This window comes from Glandiceps talaboti, chromosome 22 (assembly GCF_964340395.1).
Source record: "Glandiceps talaboti chromosome 22, keGlaTala1.1, whole genome shotgun sequence".
Taxonomy (NCBI): domain Eukaryota; kingdom Metazoa; phylum Hemichordata; class Enteropneusta; family Spengelidae; genus Glandiceps; species Glandiceps talaboti.
In genome coordinates this window covers 2032381-2040077 of record NC_135570.1, presented here as the reverse complement: position 1 = coordinate 2040077, position 7697 = coordinate 2032381, and the positions used below count along the sequence as shown (strand labels likewise).

At 35.6% G+C, this 7697-nt stretch overlaps 1 pseudogene; it reads left to right on the top strand.

Annotated features, from left to right (window-relative positions):
* Nucleotides 1–4368: 4368 nt before the first annotated feature.
* On the top strand, nt 4369–5706 carry LOC144452391 (organic cation transporter protein pseudogene; annotated as a pseudogene).
* The last annotated feature ends 1991 nt before the right edge of the window (nt 5707–7697 follow it).

Below are 7697 nucleotides of genomic sequence, written 5' to 3'. Positions count from 1 at the left end.
TCATCACATTTCCCATGATGCAACATTCAACATGGCGGGTTTGCAAGTTCCCTATTGTCTGGTATTGTCCAAAACTTGTCCAACAAAACAATAATGTAATGTAGTCTTCATAACTTCACTGATAATCCGAGAACCTGGGATTGAATTCCCAACCAAGTTAAGCAATATACTGATCTGTAAAACATGTTTAGAAAATACGGTTTTCTATTTAGGGCTACTACACATCGTTACACTAATATAGAAACAGATACATATTCCAAATGTTTAATATTTCAGTCTACAAGTTCGTTTTTCGTTCATTGTCATCAGCAAATATATTCAAATATTGTTTTCATCAATTGAATGAACATATCTGTGTTGGATTTTATCGGCAAAATGCTAGCATACCAGCTGTAACATTTACTGATCACAGCTGCCAGTTGTTCATTCGTCAAAGTCAGATTACGGCATTATCAAGGTCATTGTATGACCCCTATTCTCATTTTCCTGATTTAACATGCAACAGCTTCAAAGAAAACTAGTAGGGGCATGACATCGCTGTTTTATTTTATATAAAATATATATTAAATAAAAATGTCTAAGTCCATAACTGTATGCTATATCCTTCATCAAAATTGTTCCCTTAGATGGATGGATGTATGTATGTATGTATGTATGTATGTATGTATGTATGTATGTATGTATGTATGTATGTATGTATGTTTTTATGCATGTATGTATGTATGTATGTATGTATGTATGTATGTATGTATGTATGTATGTATGTATGTATGTATGTATGTATGTATGTATGTATGTATGTGGGTGTATGCATGCGTGTATGCGTGTATGAATGCATGTGTATGTGCGCGCGCGCGTGCGTGCGTGTGTGTGTGTGTGTGTATATATGTATATGTATGTATGGATGTATGGATGTGAGTTTTAGCATTTATCTTAAGTTGCCCTTTAACTACAAATATTAGCTCAGCCAAGTGTACGTTCTGGAACAAAACATTTCATATTTTGTTGATAATAATAATAATTTGTTTTTACTTTACACTTAGTTACACCTTATGAAATTAGTGATGAAAGTCAACACGTACACGTGTCTCAGTCTAGCTTTTGAATCAGTAGACTTGTCAATTTCAAAATGCATGATGTTCTTTAAACTTTCAGTCGATATGAAAATCACATGTTTTAAAGTACACGTAGAATATTCAGCAAAAAGGGATATTCTCTAATCAAATCTATTCAAATATTTGTTATTGTATTATATGTAATTCTCGCTATCTGCAATACAATTCTATGCATTACTAAGGAGTCAAATGGAACGCAGTCTCGCGACCACACTTGCATTTGTCGACACCTACACTTCTGGTCGCCTATGTCAATACACGTGAATGTTTCTTCCAAACAGTTTAATTTGTAACAAATAAGATAAACGCAAGTTTTAAGCTCATATAATTATGGAGGTGGGAAATTTAAATATGTACAGTATCTTTCCAGAGCAAAATTACAAGAGATGTCTACAACTGAAAATGGGAAAGAAACATTCCTGTGTATTAGCATAGCCGACCGGAAGTGTAGTTGTCGACATTAGAACGCGTTGTCGCGCGACTTCGTTCCATTTGACTCCACAGTGATGTGTAGAATTGTATTGCAGGTAGCGAGAATTGCTAGAGATACGCAGATGACCAATTAGTTTAACCCTTGATGTGGAGAAACAACGATATAACGAAATAATCAAATTGTTTACCTACTTTTGCAGCCGTTGTCAAAACAAATCAATATGTTCATTTACTACTTGACTACTACATGTGAACATACATATGCTTCTATTTTCCATATCGTATCAACAACTATAGCCAGTCAGCCTATTAACGCTAACACTGGCCAATAAATTTAACGAAATATCACCACTCAATATGTATGTTATTATTATGGAAAGCTAGCATGCGGTACAGCAGGTAGTCAATTATATATGGGCTATTAAAACTGTGTGTTACTGTTGTTTCGAAACTTACTACTCTTGAGTTCCATCATCTGTCGTACGAGGTATTCTCTAGTTTCTGCTTTCATTTATAATTGAAATTGTTCATTTAATAGTGGTTACAAGCCTGGTAGTTTAAATAAAGACAAAGTATTGTCTTAGACTGTCAACAGTTGTCTTGAATTTTTTTGTCATTTATCTTTAATACTATTGTTGCCGCTGAAATTAATAGAATTAAATATGGTGTGCGCAGGATAGGACGTTATATCTTATGTGTTGGAATCCTCAGTGAGTGAGTAGCGTGAGTTCTGTATAGTAAACTGTACATGCTTTCTATTGTATGTTATCGGTTATGTATTTGCACACAACTAGTATTTAAATATAACATATTTCAGAAGGTTTTTAAGGAATGCGACAAAATATAATCTTGAATACAGACTGAGTATTGGCTCTATTCTACAACCTTAGAGCAGCGAATTTTGTAGAAACATTCGAAAAGCAGAATTCGAGAAAAGGTCAGCTGAACATTGGGTGTTTCGAAGTGTTGCAATGGTTACGCTCTAATGGAGATGAACGTTTTTATATATTATGTTCTTTATTCTGTTATTATTATTTGTTTATTTATTCATTTATTTATTTATTGTGTTTATTATTTGAGGATGCACCGCTACAAGGCCGCGCAGCCGTGCGTACCTAGTGTACGCCCAGCGGCGCGTTGGGTTTGTCGCATGTAACCGATGAGGGCGCACCGTATAAGATGTTAATTAATTGTAGTGCTTGATCAAAATACATAAAGCAGACAAATAATAAGTAAAACTGAGAGCTACTATGATATTATAAACAGTGGATTTACTAACATATCTACCAAACAGCCAGTGTCATTCCTAGGGTTCTCATACATTTTTGTAAATTAATCTGTCAGAATAAACACAGAGATAATTTATCGAGTAGCGTACTTTCAACCATAAAAAGTGACCCAAGCCGAACTCGTTCATCTGTGAACGCCAAATCCATGGATTTCAATAACAGTGAGAACTTAATGCGTTCGTAGATATGATTTTGGAAAGTGATCTTCTGGTATGTTTTGGAACATGTCCTTTCAGATAATTATTTCATATTTTATGCAAGCGGCGATCATTTATGACAATAATTTGCATATATTGCTCTTTTTTGATATAATAAGATATTTTAAGGTTGTTAAGAGAGGGCGCTATATGCATTTCTTCATTTTTCAATGGCAATGGTCTCTGGAACAAACATCAATAACAGACTATCCTTTCAAGCTCCTAATACATGCATTCACTTCATATTTGGTGATGGTTTATATAGTAATTTACTACCTGTTATAAAGGTGTTCGATTCGGCGTAAGTAAATTCACTCGTCAAAAATACAGCAGTCAATTGTCTTAGGAAATTTATGTAACACAGGATTTGAACATGTCTTGACGTAATGAACGTTCCCCACTCAACGATTTATGATATTATATGAACGAAATGTCACAACAAATAGTGGGCTCCTTTGGTTAGAAAATTTAGGTGTAGGATTTGTTCAACACGGTGTGAACCAGAGCGTAAAAATCATCAAACTAAATATACGTCATATATGCGTGATATAAAGAAATAGAAACATATTTCGATTTTCTTTCTTTCTTTGTGATATGTATTGATATGGTCGTATGGTTAAATGTGACAGATGGATTATCATTTGTTCAAAACCTCCATATTCCGATTATGTTCAGTATAAAACAGGTGGTAGGATTACCAAAACGCTTTGTTCACATCAATGTATTTACAAAATTGTACCATATTTAAAGCTTGTACTCTTAAAGCTGTACTAGCTGCAACTCGACAATATATTCGTAACTGTTTTGTTAGATACAATAACTTGTGTTATGATACACCTCACCGCCGCCATATTCCACCGCTGCATTTGGATGTTGTGAGCCGGTGCGGGGGTTTTGACTTCAGTCCATGTAATTTTGATTGTATAGCAGCTATCTAGTCTTTGGAATGCCTTCATCTTTTAGCCAATTAGATGCAGATACAGAGTGTAATCAATGACAAATGCCTCTACTCGAATTTACGGTGGTAGTTGCAAACAACCCATGTGTTTAAAGTTTTAACATTTTAGGAGGGCATTCTTTAGAGAAAATACATTGTGAGGGTGACACACACGTTTTAGGAAAAGGAAATGGGGAGGGTCACATTTTATACGAAAAACTGCGTTTGATTTTCCCCAGCCATTTCCCTCTTAATTCCTGAAGGCTCCCTTAGTTGTCATCAGGGTAACACAAACATTATGATCGGAAAATAGTTTTTATCAAATAAAAATATTATTAACTGATGTATACGTTATCAAACTGTTTACCTACATGAACAATTTTAGTTTCAGCTCTAGTATGGTATACTATGGATTCACATTCAACACGTCCAATATTGGTGGAAATGATTACATAAATGCTGCCATTGCGGGCGCTGTTGAAATCCCAGCCTACGTCATCTTAGGAATACTTATGGAAACAAGATTAGGCCGAAGATTTACATATTTTATATTATCTTCCTTATGTGGGTTATTGTCATTGGCAACTATTTTCACACCAACCTGTAAGTAGCTATACATATTTGCAGATATTCCAACAGTACGGTGTCCATCGTGTAATATGTAGACACAGACGGAGCCCAAGAACCATGTTACAAAAAACAAACAAACAAACAAACAAACAAACAAACAAACGAAGAAATAAACAAATAAAAGATAAAATATATATGCTATAGCTGCATTATCTTTCCATGTGTGAATGGGTCTGTATACTGTTTATTGCTATATACTATAGAAAACTTGAAGGTGTCAAATGAGTGGCGTCATTTATTTCATCCCGGAACGAAAGAAGGGTTTTTATATACACAAAAATGCATCACTTATTATTTGTTAATCTTGAACCATTTTTTATTTATTTTTTATGTATTTACTATTCATTTATTATTTTGTACATTGTCGACTTTAGGTGGTAATCTTCTATGGATTAGAATAGTACTGAGTTCTCTGGGAAAGTTTACAGCCACTGCTGTATACGGCTTAACGTACATATATTCGAGTGAAATATACCCAACTGTTGTAAGGTGAGTAAACCAAGTGAATCCTGGGAAACCTGGACTCTTTATAAACAATATGTAAACTGAGTCTGATTCCATGCCTTCCATGAAGACAAAATAGACTTTCATTGATAGATGCTGTTGTTGTTGTTGTTGTTGTTGTTGTTGTTGTTGTTGTTGTTGTTGTTGTTGTTGTTGTTGTTGCTGCTGCTGCTGCTGCTGCTGCTGCTGTTGTTGTTGTGAGCTATATGATTTATCCATCGTTCAGTAAATTGATTAGGCAGATAACTCATTAAAAACTCAGTAAACTATACAATAACCAGAATTTTTTATGCATGCTATTACTATTATTTATATGTATATTTCTGTTCTGTTGATTTAGGTCCTTCGGTACAAGTCTTACAAGTATGCTTGGATTGACAGGAGCTTTCCTAGCACCACAGGTCCTTATATCTCGTATTTTATGGCAGCATCTACCCCAAATTTTATTTTGTATATTGCCAATCATTGCCGCATTTCTCGTCCTACTTTTGCCCGAGACAAGAGGGAGGAAACTACCGGATACGATGGAAGAAGGGCAGTCATTTGTTGGATCAAAATTGACTCGCTGGAAGGATAAAACTGTAAAAGTTGTCTATTTATAGTCTGCAAGATACGACGTGCCGGTGCGCCCTCACTCATCGGTCTACGAAAGGGAAGGCCGTTGAGGGCGCGACGCTGCGCTGTATGTATCTTGCAGTCTCCTACTCGTGTATAGACCACACTGTAATATGTAAGAAAGACACAACTCTTTATGAAATAGAGATGGTATCTGATTCAAAATGAAATTCATGCAGCGCATTATGAAAGGTTTTTTAACTGCTAATTCATATCAAATAGTAATGCTTCTTCTGTAGTTGGGAAAACTGTTTACTTTTTTCTTCAAAACAACAATCTCCTAGTACTTTGATACAGTATAGCAAAGTTATATAAGAATACCATAGAATGGTATCGTTTTATTTTAAGCAGATGAATTAGCGTCGAAGTGTCGGTCTGTGTGGTGATTGACAATCTTCTGATTCAATATCGCCCAAAGTAATATCAATGGAGTTTATGAATCGAATGTGCTTGTGCTGCAGGAGTGCAGTGTTATCCTTAGCCGAACAGACAATGTGATAGCACGTGGTGTTCACTCTTTGTCTTTTTGAAGTCACCATGCAAGCATACGTAACTATATACTTTGGTGAAGGCATCATCTTTTTTCAACAGGTGGTTTTGAGAATGTTGGGCTGTGATTGGTTGAAATACATATATTCTTTCTCATTTGAATTGTTAAAATGTAAATTAACACACAGCTGGAAAACATTTGTCATATTTTTTCTCCGGACGGACATCGTTGTAAGCCTTGACAGTAATAACACCGCCGTTATTTGATGTGCGATTACATGCATTAATATCACTCATGAACATTTGGAAGACATTGGGGGTCTTTGACTTGGTACGGTACATCTCATCAATTCTACTACAACATTTAACCGGTAGGTGAATATTTACGTAAACTTTGTATTTCTGAATCATTTAGACAATGAAACCCCGTCATCATAAAGAGGTCATGTATACATGTAGCTGCAATAATTGTAGCGTTTGATGTGATTTTGAGGAGACCACATTGAAAACGTGAGCGAGGGGTCAACGTACTACCCGTTCCAAACTGCTGCATGCCTTGCTGCATGCCTTGCCGATTTTGACGGAATTGGGGTACCTCTGAACACTTCTTTGGTCTTGAAGGCAATGTCCGATATTTTGCCAGGTAAGGCGTAATTTAGCAGGTTGTTAATTCGTGGTACATCCCTTGGGATGTGGTTGTTAATTCGTGGTACATCCCCGGGGATAAGGTTGTGAATCTGTGGTACAACCGGGGTACTCACATTACAAGGTATATGATCATGTGCCGCCCATTTAGGGTCGCCATTCATCTGATAATTCCCTTGACATAGGGCTGATCACATGATAAACGTCTCCATGCATTAGCAATACCTTCACAACATTGGCATAAAGGTAACTGACTGGAAATACTTAACAATGGGTCTTTTTTGGATTTATACATGAGTAGATGTTTTGAACTTGGGCTGCACACCCCCGTCTGAAAATTTGCGGAGTTTGCAAAAAAGAAAAAAAAATACATATTTGAAAGACCTATTATAATACGATTACTGTGTCACACACACAGAATAAAACTCCTATATTTCCTATGTCTATATACAGTTGGCATTTATTATAAGAGCTTTCCTTTAACATAATTACTGTAGCAAAAGTAATTCGTGCTGGTTGGTTTACTCATAATCAAAACCTTCGTTTCATTTAGAAACGTAAGCAATACATGTCCCATTGGATGCAGACAGTCAAACAGTAATACATACACTACTCAGTGCACTTTATAAATAATCCTTTCTCTTTAATTTCATGTTTTTAAAAAGGAAAACAAAGTTTTGTATTCCCAAATCTGATAATCAAATAGGAGTGATAACCACTTTGAATAGATACCATGTAAATTATATATTGTGGTCGACTCACGTGATGAACAGCTAGCAATGATCATAAAGATATTTGATTAGATCCACCAACGTTTGAGGCGCTGTTTAATGACGTCACAGAC